Raw genomic sequence first — 21,729 nt, forward strand, 5'->3', positions numbered from 1 at the left:
TTTGTAAGAGTAGAATGGGAGGCAGAGCCTTCAGCTTTCAGGCTCCTCTCCTGTGGAACCAGCTCCCAATTCAGATCAGGGAGACAGACACCCTCTCTACTTTTAAGATTAGGCTTAAAACTTTCCTTTTTGCTAAAGCTTATAGTTAGGGCTGGATCAGGTGACCCTGAACCATCCCTTAGTTATGCTGCTATAGACGTAGACTGCTGGGGGGTTCCCATGATGCACTGAGTGTTTCTTTCTCTTTTTGCTCTGTATGCACCACTCTGCATTTAGTCATTAGTGATTGATCTCTGCTCCCCTCCACAGCATGTCTTTTTCCTGGTTCTCTCCCTCAGCCCCAACCAGTCCCAGCAGAAGACTGCACCTCCCTGAGCCTGGTTCTGCTGGAGGTTTCTTCCTGTTAAAAGGGAGTTTTTTCCTTCCCACTGTCACCAAGTGCTTGCTCACAGGGGGTCGTTTTGACCGTTGGGGTTTTTACGTAATTATTATATGGCCTTGCCTTACAATATAAAGCGCCTTGGGGCAACTGTTTGTTGTGATTTGGCACTATATAAATAAAATTGATTGATTGATTGATTGATTGATTGATTGATTGATATAAAATATACAGATACAACATTTTCTATCAAAGCAAAAGCCACTGCACTTCAAATCAAATCTGGGTCACATGCATAAAATATGCCCTGTCAAATAAGACCCAGACATTCTGTAGGAGGCAGATCTCAATGGAAAGGTGTTAATCCTGCAAATCTTACATGCATCACTACATAACTGAAAATTTTAATCGGCGTGTTTGATTTATCTAATGTTATGCTAAACGTCTGAGCATGGGGTCAAAAATAAATAAAGAGTCTAATTTTTCCTTTTCTGTTTTTGCTTCTGCATCACAGCATGTCTGTGCAGCCTTTGGCCAATGCAGAGACAATAATTGCAAGTAGGAGGCTTTTTGACATGCTGTCATGTATCTTTGCTCACTCAATAATGAGTCAGGTTTCCTGCAAGAAACAATCAGGTAAAGGGCATGAAAAATCAGAAAATATTAGGGTAGACAGACGAACTCAATGCTAATATCAAACTTCAAGAAATAAGGACAAATTGTGACATACAGGGCGCTCAAATAATTGCTTTCTTGTGCAATATGTCCTATGCAATACTAACAGGGTGAGTTTTTTCTTCTACTGGATTTTCTGGTACCAGCATGTAGCACAGCATTGCTACTGCTATTCAACCATTGGACCTGCCCATATCTGAAATACATCCTTATCTCAGTTGAATTATGTACACAGGATTCTGGTTGAAGCTTTATGCATCAACCCATTTATGCACGGGATGAGGATTAGCACCTCTAAATCAGAGGCCATGGTTCTCAGCAGGAAACCGATGGATTGCATACTCCGGGTTGGGAATGAGGTCTTGCCCCAAGTGATGGCGTTCAAGTACCTCGGGGACAATGGGGCATGAGATTGGCCAGAGAATTGGTGCAGCAGGGACGGTGTAGCATGCTCTCTACCGTACTGTTTGACCGGTAGATCGTGAACTTTGACTTTTGGCTCTGCTCCCTTTTTGTCACATCATTGTTCCGACTCTCAAGAGGGTTGGGTCATGACTGAAAGAACTAGATCATGGGTACAAGCGGTCGAAATGGGCTTCCTCAGGAGGGTGGCTGGTGTCTCCCTTCGAGATAGAGTGAAGCACAGCCATCCATAAGGGGCTCAGAGTAGAGCCGCTGCTCCTTCGCATTGAGAGGAGCTAGCTGAGGTGGTTCAGGCATCTGGTAAGGATGCCCCCTGGACGTCTCCCTAGGGAGGTGTTCCAGACATGTCTATCTGGGAGGATATTATTCGTTAGTATATTACAACCCCAGTTCCAATGAAGTTGGGACGTTGTGTAAAATGTAAATAAAAACGGAATACAATGATTTGCAAATCCTCTTCAACCTATATTCAATTGAATACACCACAAAGACAAGACATTTAATGTTCAAACTGATAAACATTATTGTTTTTGTGTAAATATTTGCTAATTTTGAAATGGATACCTGCAACAGATTTCAAAAAAGCTGGGACAGTGGCATGTTTACCATTGTGTTACATCACCTTTGCTTCTAACAACACTCAATAGGCATTTACACAAAGGATAGCTGCCTGCGGTTAGAATCCTCTCATCCAAAAACAAAACAAAACAAAAAAAATTCCATGTGATAATCCAACCATCGCAGTGTCCAAAGTTGCATTGTGCTCTTGAAGTGGGCAAACAAGAAAAGACTGTCGGATTACGGCAATATTTGCAGTATCAGGCATGCTTCTGGCACATTCTTGCTATGTGTGATGGGGGCTTTAGTATTGGACGGTATGTACTCACTGCAGAGTTAGTTTAACTTGGCAATTGCTTGGGCACTGGCTACATAGTAAATTTTACCAATATTACATCCCTTGCAGTGGTCACATTCTCTGTAGTGTTGAATATTGCACTCTTACGCATTCCAAATTTGCAATCTAGTACAGTAGAGCCATATAAACTCTGAAAATCTGTTAAAACCAACTTTGATATGGTTCATTTAACATGGGCCTTTTCATCGGGTAATAATTTGACCTTACAAGTGATGATGATAAGCTTCACACAAACAACACTAGCCACATTCGATACAAGGTGTCAGTACATCACCGAGCTAACAGCCCTGCCTTTTGCGCTCAACCATGACTACATCATCAAATGCAAAAAAGAAGAGTATAACAGATAAAACACAAAGTACAAGTCAACTGAGGCGTGATTTGAGAGGGAAAGGACACATTGAAACAAGCATGCGTGTGTGAGTGTGTGAGTGAGTGAAGACAAGATTAGGGAGGCAATATCAGAGTGTCCATCAATGTCACAGCTCAGTGTCCCCTGTAAGCCATTTCATTCATCAACCTGTGTGCAGGTGGCATAACTCACCCGTTTATTTTCCTCAGCACAGCATGCCGCTGCACCAACAGATTAGTGGAATCGACCTTTTGCATGTATGTATGTGTGGACAAAATAACTTTAAAAAAAGGCAGGGTGGACTTTCACCAATCCTGCATGAGACATTACTGGGGTTACTGCCTCCAGATGATTAACCTTTGGAACAGATTTTTCAGAAGTCAAGCTTAAGCAAAACACAGTCTTGATAACACCGTTGTCGTATTTTGCGCTTCATAATGCACCACACATTTTCAGTGAGCGACAGGTCTGGACTGCAGAGAGGCCAGTCTAGTACATGCACTCTTTTACGATGAAGCCACGCTGTTGTAACACATGCTGAATGTGGCTTGGCATTGTCTTTCTGAAATAAGCATGGACATCCCTGAAAAAGACGTTGCTTGGATGGCAGCATGTGTTGTTCAAAAACCTGGATGTACCTTTCAGCATTGATGGTGCCATCACAGATGTGTAAGTTGCTTAACCCATGGGCAGTAACACTAACAATTTGAAATGTAGACTCATCAGACCACAGCACAGTTTTCCACTTTGCGTCTGTCCATTTCAAATGAGCTCGGGCCCAGAGAAGGCGGTGGCATTTCTGGATGTTTTGATGTATGGCTTTTGCTTTGCATGGTAGAGTTTTAACTTGCACTTGTAGATGTAGCGACAAACTGTGTTAACTGACAATGGTTTTCTGAAGTGTTCCTGAGCCCATATGGTAAGATCCCTTACACAATGATGTTGGTTTTTAATGCAGTGCTGCCTGAGGGATCAAAGGTCACGGGCATTCAATGTTGGTTTTTGGCCTTGCTGCTTACGTGTAGTTCTCAAGTTTCTTTGAATCTTCTGATTATATTATGTATATGTAGATGATGGAATCCCTAAATTTCTCGCAATTGAACATTGAGAAACATTGTTCTTAAACTATTTTTTCATGCAGTTGTTCACAAAGTGGTGATCCTCGCCCCATCTTTGCTTGTGGAATGGCTGAGCATTTTGGGGAAGCTCCTTATATACCCAATCATGACACCCGTCTGTTTCCAATTAACCTGTTCACCTGTGGAATGTTCAAACAGGTGTTCTTTGAGCATTCTTCAACTTTCCCAGTCTTTTGTTGCCACTGTCCCAGCTTTTTTGAAATGTGTTGCAGGCATCAATTTCAAAATGAGCAAATATTTGCACAAAAACAAAAACATCTATCAGTTTGAACATGAACATGAAATATCTTGTCTTTGTGGTGTATTCAATTGAATATGTTGAAGAAGATTTGTAAATCCTTGTATTCTGTTTTTATTTACATTTTACACAGCGTCCCAGCTTCATTGGAATTGGGGTTGTACTCTGAGAACACATGCCTTCTCCAAATCTTATTTTAACCAACAATTTCTTAAGGTAAATGCATCTAATAGGTTTTGATACATAAAATTCAGTTCTTTTTAGGGATCTAGAACAAATTGAATGCATTGTTGATGTGTAAAAATGTGAATAATTGTTTTTTTTGTTGTGATGATCAATATATTGTTGTCCATTCGGCTGCTCCCATTTTGTGTTCGGGGTCACCACAGCGGATACAGCCAGTTCCGCATTGTTAGTTGGCACAAGTTTTACGCCGGATGCTCTTCCTGACGCAACTCCAGTTTTACCTGGAGAAACACACACAGCCTCTGGCATTCCAAAGAGGTCCTCCATCCAAGTACTAACCAGGCCCCGCAATGCTTAGCTTTTGAGATCTGATGGGATCAGGCTGACACAGAGCAGATCGGCTCTACTGGTGGTTGGCTCTCACTGCGGTATTGTATCACTTCCTGTTCCGGAGCACAGCGGTGTTTTTCTGTATATGTTAGCTGTTTAATCTGCGCAGTTAGATTGATCTAGTTATCTAGATTACGATTTGTTTCCCAGTGTAATCTTTACGTGTCTTAACTAAAGCACTCCTTCTGCTGAATCACCTCTAAATTATTTACACATTATTCACTTTGCGTGTTTTTAGGAATCCGCTAGCTTAGCGCAGCTACTAGCTCTTAGCTAATTTAGCATGGCGGCTTCTCCTGTCTCTCCCGCACTTTTCTGCTCTGGGTGTGAAATGTTTAGTTATTCCTCGGCCTCCTTTAGCAGTAATGGTACTTGTAATAAGTGTAGCTTATTCATAGCTTTGGAGGCCAGGCTGGGCGAATTGGAGACTCGGCTCCGCACCGTGGAAAATTCTACAGCTAGCCAGGCCCCTGTAGTCGGTGCGGACCAAGGTAGCTTAGCCGCCGTTAGTTCCCCCCTGGCAGATCCCGAGCAGCCGGGAAAGCAGGCCGACTGGGTGACTGTGAGGAGGAAGCGTAATCCTAAACAGAAGCCCCGTGTACACCGCCAACCCGTTCACATTTCTAACCGTTTTTCCCCACTCGGCGACACACCCGCCGAGGATCAAACTCTGGTTATTGGCGACTCTGTTTTGAGAAATGTGAAGTTAGCGACACCAGCAACCATAGTCAATTGTCTTCCGGGGGCCAGAGCAGGCGACATTGAAGGAAATTTGAAACTGCTGGCTAAGGCTAAGCGTAAATTTGGTAAGATTGTAATTCACGTCGGCAGTAATGACACCCGGTTACGCCAATCGGAGGTCACTAAAATTAACATTAAATCGGTGTGTAACTTTGCAAAAACAATGTCGGACTCTGTAGTTTTCTCTGGGCCCCTCCCCAATCGGACCGGGAGTGACATGTTTAGCCGCATGTTCTCCCTGAATTGCTGGCTGTCTGAGTGGTGTCCAAAAAATGAGGTGGGCTTCATAGATAATTGGCAAAGCTTCTGGGGAAAACCTGGTCTTGTTAGGAGAGACGGCATCCATCCCACTTTGGATAGAGCAGCTCTCATTTCTAGAAATCTGCTTCCTGCTCCCAACCCTGGATAGTCACGGTTTGGAGGATTTAAGAAAACTGGCCAGAGTTGTAGTCTTACACTCCTCTCTGCAGCTTCTCTCCCCCTGCCATCCCTTCATTACCCCATCCCCGTAGAGACGGTGCCTGCTCCCAGACTACCAATAACCACCAAAAATCTATTTAAGCATAAAAATTCAAAAAGAAAAAATAATATAGCACCTTCAACCGCACCACAGACTAAAACAGTTAAATGTGGTCTATTAAACATTAGGTCTCTCTCTTCTAAGTCCCTGTTGGTAAATGATATAATAATTGATCAACATATTGATTTATTCTGCCTTACAGAAACCTGGTTACAGCAGGATGAATATGTTAGTTTAAATGAGTCAACACCCCCGAGTCACACTAACTGTCAGAACGCTCATAGCACGGGCCGGGGCGGAGGATTAGCAGCAATCTTCCATTCCAGCTTATTAATTAATCAAAAACCCAGACAGAGCTTTAATTCATTTGAAAGCTTGACTCTTAGTCTTGTCCATCCAAATTGGAAGTCCCAAAAACCAGTTTTATTTGTTGTTATCTATCATCCACCTGGTCGTTACTGTGAGTTTCTCTGTGAATTTTCAGACCTTTTGTCTGACTTAGTGCTTAGCTCAGATAAGATAATTATAGTGGGCGATTTTAACATCCACACAGATGCTGAGAATGACAGCCTCAACACTGCATTTAATCTATTATTAGACTCTATTGGCTTTGCTCAAAAAGTAAATGAGTCCACCCACCACTTTAATCATATCTTAGATCTTGTTCTGACTTATGGTATGGAAATAGAAGACTTAACAGTATTCCCTGAAAACTCCCTGCTGTCTGATCATTTCTTAATAACATTTACATTTACTCTGATGGACTACCCAGCAGTGGGGAATAAGTTTCATTACACTAGAAGTCTTTCAGAAAGCGCTGTAACTAGGTTTAAGGATATGATTCCTTCTTTATGTTCTCTAATGCCATATACCAACACAGTGCAGAGTAGCTACCTAAACTCTGTAAGTGAGATAGAGTATCTCGTCAATAGTTTTACATCCTCATTGAAGACAACTTTGGATGCTGTAGCTCCTGTGAAAAAGAGAGCTTTAAATCAGAAGTGCCTGACTCCGTGGTATAACTCACAAACTCGTAGCTCAAAGCAGATAACCCGTAAGTTGGAGATGAAATGGCGTCTCACTAATTTAGAAGATCTTCACTTAGTCTGGAAAAAGAGTCTGTTGCTCTATAAAAAAGCCCTCCGTAAAGCTAGGACATCTTTCTACTCATCACTAATTGAAGAAAATAAGAACAACCCCAGGTTTCTTTTCAGCACTGTAGCCAGGCTGACAAAGAGTCAGAGCTCTATTGAGCTGAGTATTCCATTAACTTTAACTAGTAATGACTTCATGACTTTCTTTGCTAACAAAGTTTTAACTATTAGAGAAAAAATTACCCATAACCATCCCAAAGACGTATCGTTATCTTTGGCTGCTTTCAGTGATGCCGGTATTTGGTTATACTCATTCTCTCCGATTGTTCTGTCTGAGTTATTTTCATTAGTTACTTCATCCAAACCATCAACATGTTTATTAGACCCCATTCCTACCAGGCTGCTCAAGGAAGCCCTACCATTATTTAATGCTTCGATCTTAAATATGATCAATCTATCTTTGTTAGTTGGCTATGTACCACAGGCTTTTAAGGTGGCAGTAATTAAACCATTACTTAAAAAGCCATCACTTGACCCAGCTATCTTAGCTAATTATAGGCCAATCTCCAACCTTCCTTTTCTCTCAAAAATTCTTGAAAGGGTAGTTGTAAAACAGCTAACTGATCATCTGCAGAGGAATGGTCTATTTGAAGAGTTTCAGTCAGGTTTTAGAATTCATCATAGTACAGAAACAGCATTAGTGAAGGTTACAAATGATCTTCTTATGGCCTCGGACAGTGGACTCATCTCTGTGCTTGTTCTGTTAGACCTCAGTGCTGCTTTTGATACTGTTGACCATAAAATTTTATTACAGAGATTAGAGCATGCCATAGGTATTAAAGGCACTGCGCTGCGGTGGTTTGAATCATATTTGTCTAATAGATTACAATTTGTTCATGTAAATGGGGAATCTTCTTCACAGACTAAAGTTAATTATGGAGTTCCACAAGGTTCTGTGCTAGGACCAATTTTATTCACTTTATACATGCTTCCCTTAGGCAGTATTATTAGATGGTATTGCTTAAATTTTCATTGTTACGCAGTTGATACCCAGCTTTATCTATCCATGAAGCCAGAGGACACACACCAATTAGCTAAACTGCAGGATTGTCTTACAGACATAAAGACATGGATGACCTCTAATTTCCTGCTTTTAAACTCAGATAAAACTGAAGTTATTGTACTTGGCCCCACAAATCTTAGAAACATGGTGTCTAACCAGATTCTTACTCTGGATGGCATTACCCTGACCTCTAGTAATACTGTGAGAAATCTTGGAGTCATTTTTGATCAGGATATGTCATTCAAAGCGCATATTAAACAAATATGTAGGACTGCTTTTTTGCATTTACGCAATATCTCTAAAATCAGAAAGGTCTTGTCTCAGAGTGATGCTGAAAAACTAATTCATTCATTTATTTCCTCTAGGCTGGACTATTGTAATTCATTATTATTAGGTTGTCCTAAAAATTCCCTAAAAAGCCTTCAGTTAATTCAAAATGCTGCAGCTAGAGTACTGACGGGGACTAGAAGGAGAGAGCATATCTCACCCATATTGGCCTCTCTTCATTGGCTTCCTGTTAATTCTAGAATAGAATTTAAAATTCTTCTTCTTACTTATAAGGTTTTGAATAATCAGGTCCCATCTTATCTTAGGGACCTCGTAGTACCATATCACCCCAATAGAGCGCTTCGCTCTCAGACTGCAGGCTTACTTGTAGTTCCTAGGGTTTGTAAGAGTAGAATGGGAGGCAGAGCCTTCAGCTTTCAGGCTCCTCTCCTGTGGAACCAGCTCCCAATTCAGATCAGGGAGACAGACACCCTCTCTACTTTTAAGATTAGGCTTAAAACTTTCCTTTTTGCTAAAGCTTATAGTTAGGGCTGGATCAGGTGACCCTGAACCATCCCTTAGTTATGCTGCTATAGATGTAGACTGCCTGGGGGTTCCCATGATGCACTGTTTCTTTCTCTTTTTGCTCTGTATGCACCACTCTGCATTTAATCATTAGTGATCGATCTCTGCTCCCCTCCACAGCATGTCTTTTTCCTGGTTCTCTCCCTCAGCCCCAACCAGTCCCAGCAGAAGACTGCCCCTCCCTGAGCCTGGTTCTGCTGGAGGTTTCTTCTTGTTAAAAGGGAGTTTTTCCTTCCCACTGTAGCCAAGTGCTTGCTCACAGGGGGTCGTTTTGACCGTTGGGGTTTTACATAATTATTGTATGGCCTTGCCTTACAATATAAAGCGCCTTGGGGCAACTGTTTGTTGTGATTTGGCGCTATATAAAAAAATTGATTGATTGATTGATTGATTGATCGGCTGCCGTGATGATCAGTATATTAACTGAAGAAAATCTGCTCAATCATCCCATCTCACAATGATGAGGAAAGAAAAAAAAAAGAAATCCCAGATCCTGATGGCATAACTGGCTTAGTGGTTAGCAGTGTTGCCTCACAGCAAGAAGGTCATGGGATTGCATCCCGCCTGGGCTTTTCTATGTGGAGTTTGCATGTTCTCTGGGTGTTCCAGCTTCCTCCCACTTCCAAAGACATGCTAGTTCGGTGAACTGGAGACTTTAAATTGATCGTAGGTGTGGCTGTGTTTGTCTGTCTATATGTCACCCTGTGATAGAGCGAGATGCAGGGTACACCCTGGACAGGACACCAGCCTGTGACTACTGGGATAGGCTCAAGCCCCCTGTGACCCTTAATTGGAGTAAGCAGGTATAAAAAAATTGAAGGAAAAAAATAATTTTAGTAATATAATGTATTTATTCTGGGTTTTTCTCCTGCTCCTCCATCTGATCGAGGTGATGTTTGTTGTCTTTATGAAACATGTCAATTTTGTTTGTTGGATCATTGTACAAGTACCAACAGGAACAAATGTATAATTTTAGGGTTTACAAACAATTTTGGTTATTAACGTATTGGAGAAAAATAAGTTACCCGACTTAAAATTAATTGGAACTAAATTAACTGGAAGCTAATTTATCTGCTAATATTGTTCAAAGTTATTTGAAAAGCTAATCCTCTAATCTAAAAAGTAACTTAAGCTAATTTGCTTTTAGCTGATTATCTGACCTGCGCCCACCTCTGCTCTCATGACTGATTTTAAACTTCTGCTACCTCTGGTCTCAGATCTGGTTATATTTCTAACAAAGTAGTTTGGTTTGACATCCCTAACAACACTGGCGTCCAACTCCAAGTATTCACGATCTCGGGCTCATAAAATCAACAATTCAGTCCAATTTTAAAATTCATAGACCAACACAACATGAGTTTAGTCAGACAGCCCATGTCTTAGTATAGTTCCTCCAGCAGCAGAACATAGTTTGGGTTTGGTATCTAGACTCTGCCCTCAATGCTTCCTGTAGATGCTTGACTGTGATATCAGGTAATGATGATTAGATATACACATTTCCTCCATTGAAGCCCACCGGTAGATACTGCAGTGGAGGTGGGACTGAGCAGCACAAGTACAGCAATTGACAAACAAAGGGGAGCTGGGAAAATTGTATCTTTAATAACCCACCCAATTTGGAGGGAGTATAGCATACAGAGAGGAAGTGCTACGGATAATGGACTGGTGCAGAACCAACAACCTGTCTCTGAATGTAGACAAGACCAAAGAGATGGTTGTTGACTTCAGAAGGCCAAGGCATGATCACTCTCCATTGCACATCGACGACTCTGCTGTGGAGATCATCAAGAACACCAAGTTTCTTGGAGTTCACCCGGTACAGGATCTCACCTGGTCCCTCAACACCAGCACCATAACCAAGAAAGCCCAGCAGCATCTCTACTTCTTTACTTGCGAAGGCGAAAAAGGCACATCTCCCACCTCCCATCCTCACCACGTTCTACAGAGGAACCATCAAGAGCATCCTGAGCAGCTGTATCACTGCCTGGTTTGGGAACTGCACCGTATCGGATCGCAAGTCCCTGCAGCGAGTAGTGAGGACGGCTGAGAAGATCATTGGTGTCTCTCTTCCCACCATCACAGACATTTACACCACACGCTGCATCCGCAGGGTTCCAGGGTTAAGGGTTCCAACGGAGGTGTTTTTCTGTGGTGCTGTGCGATGAGCGGCTGCGTGCCGATGCGCGAATCTGTCCGCACGTCTTACATTACAAAATCTCCTTTAACAGTGGAATGTCCGGATATGCTGATCCCGACCTCTTCTGAAACTTCTCTGTTCTCTCACGAGGTCCTGGGTCAACAGAGGCTTAAATTTGGAAGTTTTCAGCTCAAAACAGGCTGACGACGGCGGCTCGGGGCGCGGCGCACCATCCGGCACCGTGGGCTGTCCTTAAAGAAATAGTAATCAATCAATCAATCAATTTTTTTTATATAGCGCCAAATCACAACAAACAGTTGCCCCAAGGCGCTTTATATTGTAAGGCAAGGCCATACAATAATGATGTAAAACCCCAACGGTCAAAACGACCCCCTGTGAGCAAGCACTTGGCTACAGTGGGAAGGAAAAACTCCCTTTTAACAGGAAGAAACCTCCAGCAGAACCAGGCTCAGGGAGGGGCAGTCTTCTGCTGGGACTGGTTGGGGCTGAGGGAGAGAACCAGGAAAAAGACATGCTGTGGAGGGGAGCAGAGATCGATCACTAATGATTAAATGCAGAGTGGTGCATACAGAGCAAAAAGAGAAAGAAACAGTGCATCATGGGAACCCCTCAGCAGTCTACGTCTATAGCAGCATAACTAAGGGATGGTTCAGGGTCACCTGATCCAGCCCTAACTATAAGCTTTAGCAAAAAGGAAAGTTTTAAGCCTAATCTTAAAAGTAGAGAGGGTGTCTGTCTCCCTGATCTGAATTGGGAGCTGGTTCCACAGGAGAGGAGCCTGAAAGCTGAAGGCTCTGCCTCCCATTCTACTCTTACAAACCCTAGGAACTACAAGTAAGCCTGCAGTCTGAGAGCGAAGCGCTCTATTGGGGTGATATGGTACTACGAGGTCCCTAAGATAAGATGGGACCTGATTATTCAAAACCTTATAAGTAAGAAGAAGAATTTTAAATTCTATTCTAGAATTAACAGGAAGCCAATGAAGAGAGGCCAATATGGGTGAGATATGCTCTCTCCTTCTAGTCCCCGTCAGTACTCTAGCTGCAGCATTTTGAATTAACTGAAGGCTTTTTAGGGAACTTTAGGACAACCTGATAATATGAATTACAATAGTCCAGCCTAGAGGAAATAAATGCATGAATTAGTTTTTCAGCATCACTCTGAGACAAGACCTTTCTGATTTTAGAGATATTGCGTAAATGCAAAAAAGCAGTCCTACATATTTGTTTAATATGCGCTTTGAATGACATATCCTGATCAAAAATGACTCCAAGATTTCTCACAGTATTACTAGAGGTCAGGGTAATGCCATCCAGAGTAAGGATCTGGTTAGACACCATGTTTCTAAGATTTGTGGGGCCAAGTACAATAACTTCAGTTTTATCTGAGTTTAAAAGCAGGAAATTAGAGGTCATCCATGTCTTTATGTCTGTAAGACAATCCTGCAGTTTAGCTAATTGGTGTGTGTCCTCTGGCTTCATGGATAGATAAAGCTGGGTATCATCTGCGTAACAATGAAAATTTAAGCAATACCGTCTAATAATACTGCCTAAGGGAAGCATATATAAAGTGAATAAAATTGGTCCTAGCACAGAACCTTGTGGAACTCCATAATTAACTTTAGTCTGTGAAGAAGATTCCCCATTTACATGAACAAATTGTAATCTATTAGACAAATATGATTCAAACCACCGCAGCGCAGTGCCTTTAATACCTATGGCATGCTCTAATCTCTGTAATAAAATTTTATGGTCAACAGTATCAAAAGCAGCACTGAGGTCTAACAGAACAAGCACAGAGATGAGTCCACTGTCCGAGGCCATAAGAAGATCATTTGTAACCTTCACTAATGCTGTTTTTGTACTATGATGAATTCTAAAACCTGACTGAAACTCTTCAAATAGACCATTCCTCTGCAGATGATCAGTTAGCTGTTTTACAACTACCCTTTCAAGAATTTTTGAGAGAAAAGGAAGGTTGGAGATTGGCCTATAATTAGCTAAGATAGCTGGGTCAAGTGATGGCTTTTTAAGTAATGGTTTAATTACTGCCACTTTAAAAGCCTGTGGTACATAGCCAACTAACAAAGATAGATTGATCATATTTAAGATCGAAGCATTAAATAATGGTAGGGCTTCCTTGAGCAGCCTGGTAGGAATGGGGTCTAATAAACATGTTGATGGTTTGGATGAAGTAACTAATGAAAATAACTCAGACAGAACAATCGGAGAGAAAGACTCTAACCAAATACCGGCATCACTGAAAGCAGCCAAAGATAACGATACGTCTTTGGGATGGTTATGAGTAATTTTTTCTCTAATAGTTAAAATTTTGTTAGCAAAGAAAGTCATGAAGTCATTACTAGTTAAAGTTAATGGAATACTCAGCTCAATAGAGCTCTGACTCTTTGTCAGCCTGGCTACAGTGCTGAAAAGAAACCTGGGGTTGTTCTTATTTTCCTCAATTAGTGATGAGTAGAAAGATGTCCTAGCTTTACGGAGGGCTTTTTTATAGAGCAACAGACTCTTTTTCCAGGCTAAGTGATGATCTTCTAAATTAGTGAGACGCCATTTCCTCTCCAACTTACGGGTTATCTGCTTTAAGCTACGAGTTTGAGAGTTATACCACGGAGTCAGACACTTCTGATTTAAAGCTCTCTTTTTCAGAGGAGCTACAGCATCCAAAGTTGTCTTCAATGAGGATGTAAAACTATTGACGAGATACTCTATCTCCCTTACAGAGTTTAGGTAGCTACTCTGCACTGTGTTGTTATATGGCATTAGAGAACATAAAGAAGGAATCATATCCTTAAACCTAGTTACAGCGCTTTCTGAAAGACTTCTAGTGTAATGAAACTTATTCCCTACTGCTGGGTAGTCCATCAGAGTAAATGTAAATGTTATTAAGAAATGATCAGACAGAAGGGAGTTTTCAGGGAATACTGTTAAGTCTTCTATTTCCATACCATAAGTCAGAACAAGATCTAAGATATGATTAAAGTAACACTCCTTAATCTCTCATCAGCCGTTAAAATTTTTACCGAAAACCGTCTGAATTTCTCGAATGGTGTCCACTTGGATGTGCCTTACAGTTTCTGAAAAAATTTTGATCAAGCAAAACCGCAGTCTCTCAGCAAATTCTCAGACAAAGGAATTCCGACGGGAGGGGTGGACCAGTGCTCACTCAAAGCCTGCCCACAGGCGAATGACGCAACCGACAGGCATGAAAAAAACTCATGCATGCGCACGAGGGTTCAAGATTGTCTGACGCAATCACACGTGATTCAAATCTATATAGTTTTTGAAAAAAAAATAATAAGGTCAGATACTTTTCTTACAGACCTCGTGTGTGTGTGTATATATATATATATATATATATATATATATAGTTCAGGTCTGAAGACTGGCCAGGCCTTAGTTGCCCTGGCTCTGTGTTTGGGGTCATTGTCATGCTGGAAGACCCAGCCATGACCCAGCTTCAATGCTCTTACTGAGGGAAGGAGGTTGTTTTCCAAAATCTCGCAATACGTGACCCCATCCATCCTCCCTTCACAACAGTGCAGTCATCCTGTCCCCTTTGCAGAAGAGCACCCCCCAGAGTATGATGTTTCCACCCCCATGCTTCATGGTTGGGATGGTTTTCTTGGGGTTGTTCTCATCCTCTAAACATGGTAAGTGAAGCTGATTCCAAAAAGCTCTATTTTGGTCTCATCTAACCACATGACCTTCTCCCATGCCTCCTCTGGATCATCCAGATGGTCACTGGTGAACTTCAAACGGGCCTGGACATGTGCTGGCTTGAGCAGGGGGACCTTGCTGCCCTGCAGGATTTTAAACCATGACAGCATCATGTGTTACTAATGTAATCTTTGTGACTGTGGTCCCAGCTCTCTTCAGGTCGTTGACCAGGTCCTCCTGTGTAGTTCTGAGCTTTCTCAGAATCATCCTTACCCCACAAAGACAGCTCTTGCATGGAATCCCAGACCAAGGGAGATTGACAGTCATCTTGTGTTTCTTCCACTTTGTAATAAATAATCATAACAGTTGTTGTCTTCTACCAAGCTGCTTGCCTGTTGTCCTGTAGTCCATCCCAGCCTTGTGCAGGTCTACAGTTTTGTCCCTGGTGTCCTTAGACAGCTCGTTGGTCTTGCTATGGTGGACAAGTTGGAGTGGGATTGATTGAGTGTGTGAACAGGTGTCTTTTATACAGGTAACAAGTTCAAACAGGTGCAATTAATACAGGTAAAGAGTGCAGAATAAGAGGGCTTCTTAAAGAAAAATTAACAGGTCTGTGTGAGTGGGTCTTACTGGTTGGTAGGGGATCAAATACTCATTTGCAGCAGTAACATACAAATAAATTAAGAAAATCTTACATTGTGATTTCTGGATTTTTTTTTTTCTACATTATGTCTCTCACAGTGGACATGCACCTAAGATGAAAATTTCAGACCCCTCCATGATTTCTAAGTGGGAGAACTTGCAAAACCGCAGGGTGTTCGAGAGAGAGAGAGAGAGAGAGAGAGAGAGAGAGAGAGAGAGAGAGAGAGAAGCAGCTCGACCTGTGCGAGATGTGCCTTTTTCGCCTTCGCAAGTCTGTTAGCTCACAGACTGGTCTCATTCATGTGAGAATTTACCTGAACTGCCTCAACTTGCTTTCACTGTAAAGCTTTTCAGTCAGAATGAGATTCATTTTATTGCGTTCCTATCGTGTTTCATTTTGTTGTCGTATTTAATCTGTTTGTTTTTAAGCTGTCATCTTTTTATTGGTGTAGGGGACTTTGGTCAACACCTATTTTCACAGTGATCTGTAAAGATGGACTTGACTGCAGAGACTCAAGCTCAATGATTTAGACCTATTAAGACCTCTACTCTTTAGTGTTTGAAATATTTGGTCCTGTGAAGACCTGTGCTCAAGTTTGGTTGAAGAATGTGGCCCTTTGAAGACCTCCACTTGCCTCTGGGTAAAAGATTTGGGCTGGTAATGACCTCTATTAGCTCTGGTTCACACATTTGCAAATGGGCTCTGATTCAGCAATTTTGACCTGTGAATACCTCCACTGGGCTCTGACTGAAGGATTTTGACCTGTGAAGACCTATAATGGGTTCTGATTCAACAATTTTGACCTGTGATGATCTCCACTGGGCCTTGATTCAAGGATCTGAACCTATAAAAGATCTGTCCTTGACTCTGGTAAAAATTGCTTGGCTTGGGACCACAAGAAGAAAGCCTCTCCTCAGAATCACATATTTGTATGCTTATGTAATGGTGAGGGTTAAAGCTGTGGTTTGGGTGAGGACTGGGGTTAGTGTGTGTGATATTTAATATAAAATTTTAACAGCATTTCTGCCAAGTCAAGATTCATGCACATGCTTTGAAAGATGTTAAATGATAACTTCCAGCATACAGGTGCCAAAGGGGTCTGAGAAAGTGGAGTTGTTTCATGGTTTTGGAGTGACGTTCTCCATTGTCACTATATAGAGATGAATGATCACTTTTTAAATCAAATGTTACAAACCTGTTTGAAAAAAAAATGTAACAGAAATATGTAAAAAAAGATACAATGTTTCACAGTGACACTGCTTTAGAAATAGATGCGATTAAAATGGGCTGTAATTAACCTCAATCTCGACCATAAAGCCTCTCTGAGTGGATAAACTGTGGGTCAGAGTAATATTAACTCTATATTTTCTAGTCTGCATGCAAATATCACATGTTCTTGTCATCTAATTTAGCCTACTGAGGACACGGAGACTACCTAAGGGGACTTTCAAGGTCTTTTTGCTAGCTATGTTTTAATTGTATTGGAGAACAGAAGGGCTTTCAGGAGTCTTCATAGATTACCGCTTACAGTATTTAAGAAAACATAGGAGTTTCAGCAGCTGTTCCAACTAAAGGAACTACTATTATTAGGTTGCTGAAGTTGCACAGTTTAAATATAATGCAGGCAATAACAGATATGTATGCGCATTTTACACTCTACAACAGTGTAGTACTTTCATCACTTTGTCTATTTTGTAAAAGAAATGCATGATTTTAAAGCCTCTTAAAAAAAAAAAAAAAAAAAAAGATTTCCCTTGCCAGTTTAATTTTAAAACTGCAATGTGCAGGAATTCATGTCATCTAGTAGTGAGGCTGGCAACTGTGCTGTGGTGTGTCAGGATTTTGATTCTCTTTAAGTTGTTGTTTCCTTGATGACATGGACACGTGCTCACCTTCTCTAGTGATATGCGTAAATACACTATCTTTTTTCCTTGGCTTTCGACCACACTGAGACTTTTAGATTTTATATTTATTAACTTGTTAAACTGTATGTTTTAGTGTACAGTACTTTGGGTCAGCTTTGGTTGTAGTAAAGTGCTTTATAAATGAAGATGGTATGGTATACATACACTAGGCATGGGCCAGGATGAGATTTGGATGGTATGATAACTGTGGGCAAAAATACCGTGGTTTCACAGTATTATGTATAGGTTTAAAATGTGCTTTAACAACATTATGGCTATTTGCATATGAAGCATGCATGATTCAGGCGCACTAATTGACGCAATGTCTACTGCTACAAGCACTATACCACTAATAACTTTAGAGAAAATACCAAAATGATAGTCTCTCTTTTAGACATGTAGCATCTGCCCCGTGGGAAACATGACTTACTTGCTTAGGGAGATACGCAGCTGAAATAAGGTCCGGAACTCCGCATGCTCAATACTTGGCTCATCTTCACCAACAAAGTGCTTGGAATAGATGTATTTGTCCTTCTTGACATGTTTGTGGGAGAAATTTGGTCGACCACAAGCATGACTCGAGTCCACCGCTTGTACTTCTCAGTGGTTTCAAGGATGTGATAAAGTTTACTCCTTCCATGTAATCCTTTGCGGGTATCTTGAATTGCCCCAAGTCCAACACAGGTCATAGCTATGGTGCTTTGTTGCCACCATTTTTGGCTTGAAAGGCTATTCCGTGGAAAATAAAACGAAAAAGCCGACTTGGTCCTTTTAGACGGAGAGAAAAGTTCAGTGCAGGCATCGCCTCCTTCAGCCATGATGCAGAGCTAGCTAATGTTAGCTGCCTGTTTGCCAGGGGGAAGGACGGCAGCAGCCGCCTCTGCTCTGCCTGTCAAGAATTCTCATAACCCGCTCATACCGTAGGGACGGTATAACGGAAAACATTAGTGGTTTTGATACGGTGGCTTTTTCGCGGTATACCGTGAAACCGATTATCGGCCCATGTCTAAACACACACACACCATTACTCTGAGCTTCAAAACTGTGCACCGATAATCAATTTCACGCCGTACCGCGCAGCTCTAACCTGACCTGGTGTGTGCTTCTTAATGAGGGCCGTTTTGATATTTCATACATTGATAATGAATGCTTCTTCTAAATATACTTCTATGGTTTCATATAATCATCTCAAAGTCAAAAGTCAAAACTTTTGCTCCTCGTTTGATGCAGACGTCTACTTCAATTACAGTAAAAACCTTTTCTGAACCATTTTAATTTCTTTCTGAATCACTTCTCTGTGTGAACTTAGGTGCACTTTTCATTTTCTACCATGAAAGAGAACATCCATCATCTGTTTTGTTTGCTGGTATTTGGCCAACCGTGACAGAGCCTTATGAAGTTCTGTCCTGTGCTAGAAATCACTGATTGTCACCATTTTCTGGCTGTGCGTTGGAGAATAAATCGTGTGGGACTGCTCGCTGCAGGCCCTGGAGTAAGATTTTTAGCCTACATAATTCTCTCTGGAGAATTTATTCATTTGCTGCTTTGTATGCGTGGCTACCGTCAAGAAGCTCACAAGTGACAATTGACCAAGAGCTCAGAATGAAGGTGCTTTTATTTAAAGCGCAAAGAAAGAACAAATTTTCACACAGTTGGAGACGACACCGTTGTTTTTCATTATTGTCATTAAGGATGGAGATGGTTATTTAGGACATTTGTTTTTCTTCTATTTTCTTTTTTTGCTTTACTGCCTCATGTCTGGCTGCTAAAACACTGTCTGACCTCCACTTCTTTCTCCACTAAGATAGTTTGCCCATTTATTGTATATCCATCGTCAAAGTCCATTAAGGGGCCGTTTGTCAAACAGACTGCAGCGCGTCTGGCAGTGAGTAATGTATCATTCAGGCTGGTTGAGGCTGAATTAACAGCACTGACTGAAAAAAAAATTTTTTTTTTCATTGATTATCGTTGAAGTGATGGCACATGCTGTGGCGATTTGCAAAACCTTTAACAGTAATAAGGAGAAATAGTTTTAAAAAGTGCATTTTTTCTCCCCCCACTGTTATATTGAGATTAAATGGCCGTTGCCTTGGATACCATGAATTTAAACAGAGTGTGATAGAGACAAAACGGGTAGAGAGAAAACGAGACACCCCATTTAGAACTGTGGCTTTTATCGATTCCCCCTGTCATCGCACAGGTAATGGCCGTGACTACTTAGCAAATGAGAAGGCTGGCGATGTGGGATCTCACACGGGCAGCTGAGTGGTAGGAGTGTGGGGGAGCAGCATTTGGAAAACAGGCCCTTCCAAATTTAATCCAACAGGAAGAAGAAGAAGAAGAAGAAGAAGAAAGGTTAACAGAGCATCAAATTGAAAGAGAAGGAAGGGACCATTTTAGAGACGTTTTCCATGCTTGCGTTTAGCCTGTTGAGACGCAGAGATTGATAATGGGTGCTAAAAGTCAGCATGTCACATCCACACAGGGAATACGAACATGTGCCTCTTGCAAGCAATGCTAATTTTGCACAAAAAAAAAAAGAAACAACTGTTGTCGTAATACATCATGCCTTTGAATGTTCTACTCACCTTTGACAATTGTGTCATATCAGAAAAATTTCCTTTCTTCCATGAAATGCATGAATATCAGTTGAGTACCAGTAGTAGAGCTATAAGTTAAGATAAACTGTGTTTTTCTGCAGTTATGAGTGTTTTCTTGCATTTTATGATTGCTTAAAATATAAATTGTGGGGGTTATTATAAAATGCAGTATTTCTATTGGGATTTTTTTTTTTTTTTTTTTTTTTTTTGCCATAGGATGTACTTTTGATTTTGGTTTTATTGCATTTATGTTGTGCTTTTCCATCTGTTTCAGAAGCTCAAAGCACTTTACAATGATGCCTCACATTCACCCATTCACACAGACACACTTACACACCAATGTCAGGATGCTGCCATGCAAGGCGCTCACTACACACTGGGAGTAACTAGGGAATTAAGTACCTAGTCCAAGTTCCCTTAGTGATTTTCTGGTCTGGCTGGGGTTTGAACAGAGGATCTTCTGGTCTCAAGCCCAATGCCTTAACCATTAGACCACCACCTCCTGTGCTCCTTAACCTCAGCTGACCTCTGTTGGTCTTATATGAATCTATGCCAACTTAGCAATGCCCCCCCACCCCCATTTTCTATACCCACTCACTCCATTTAAGGGTCATGGGGGGGGGACCTATCCCAGCAGCCATAGGGTGTGAGGCAGGGTACACCCTGGACAGGATGCCAATCTGTCACAGGGCCACATACAGGCAAAGAAAAGTTCACACCCGCATGCACACATATGGACGATTCAGAGTTTTGACCAACTAACCTGCATGTCTTCGGATGTGGAAGGAAGCTGGAGCACCCAGAGAGAACCCACGCAAACATGGGCACATCATGCAAACTTCACACCGAAAGGCCACAGGTGGGAATCGAACCCATTACCTTCTTGCTGTGAGGCAACAGTGCTAACCACTAAGCCAGTGCTAACCACTAAGCCACCGTATATATATATATATATATATATATATATATATATATATATATATCTATGATGGTTATTAAAGCAAGTTACTTTTCTAAGAAAAGGTAATTAAACAGGTGTTTGAGCTACATGTATAGCAGAGTGACAGGAGAGAAGAACCTTTCAGAACAACCTGAGCAGCTGACTTGAGACAAGCAGATGCACTGAAGTCATGGTACAGTGCTGTGATCTTTGTGAAGCCACTGGATACCCTGTTTGAGGCACTTGACAAACTGGCCGGGGAACTGGAGTGTCTGTGTTTACGTATCAAGTCTAAGATCCAAGTGTTCAATGGAAAACGTGTCGAGTAAACAGTTACTTTGAGAAGCTTGCATTTTGAAGGAATGCAAGCTACATGATCCAGCATTGCTGTGGCAGAGATAAACTCATTTTTGAGATGTGGGGATGGCTCCATTTTCTGCCTGGGTGGTTGCCATTCAGGACCAAAGGCGGTCCTGTCATGTGGTGAATGTGACGACACAGGGCACCTGTGCATGCTCCTGGATTTTGATTTGCTTCCTTTAAAAATGTTTATTTCTGCTGCAGTTGGACACTTTAATATTGGCTTCTATGGGGAGTAACTCAGTGCTGGAACCAGCCATTCAAGGAACTGTAATGGTCCATGAGCCAGTCATCAATTTGGACCTAATCAGTGGCACTTAAGGTGACAAAACAACACTTAGAATCCAGCCTCAGTGTACCATGGCCTACACAAAAAAATGTAGTACAGCCATCCCAGGGTGGCAGCTGTAGCCATGTTGAAAACTATACCACATTATCTGTCTGATAACGATTCCAAAAAGGTATAGTTTGGACTGAGT

The 21,729-nt window shown here is 41.6% G+C and overlaps 1 protein-coding gene and 1 long non-coding RNA gene across 2 annotated transcripts in view; one reads left to right on the plus strand and one right to left on the minus strand.

The window, feature by feature from the left end:
* LOC117517132 overlaps positions 1-14,804 on the minus strand; it is a 40,719-nt gene extending 25,915 nt beyond the window's left edge. The window contains exons 1-3 of the long non-coding RNA XR_004562661.1: positions 14,794-14,804; positions 8,299-8,304; positions 7,765-7,771 (exon numbers count right to left, since the gene is read on the minus strand). This is a non-coding gene — a long non-coding RNA (uncharacterized LOC117517132). The remainder of the gene's footprint in view (positions 1-7,764; positions 7,772-8,298; positions 8,305-14,793) is intronic.
* The window catches only part of kctd16b (potassium channel tetramerization domain containing 16b), a 321,307-nt gene that overhangs the window by 214,360 nt on the left and 85,218 nt on the right, over positions 1-21,729 (plus strand).

The sequence above is a fragment of the Thalassophryne amazonica genome, chromosome 9 (assembly GCF_902500255.1).
Source record: "Thalassophryne amazonica chromosome 9, fThaAma1.1, whole genome shotgun sequence".
Lineage (NCBI taxonomy): Eukaryota > Metazoa > Chordata > Actinopteri > Batrachoidiformes > Batrachoididae > Thalassophryne > Thalassophryne amazonica.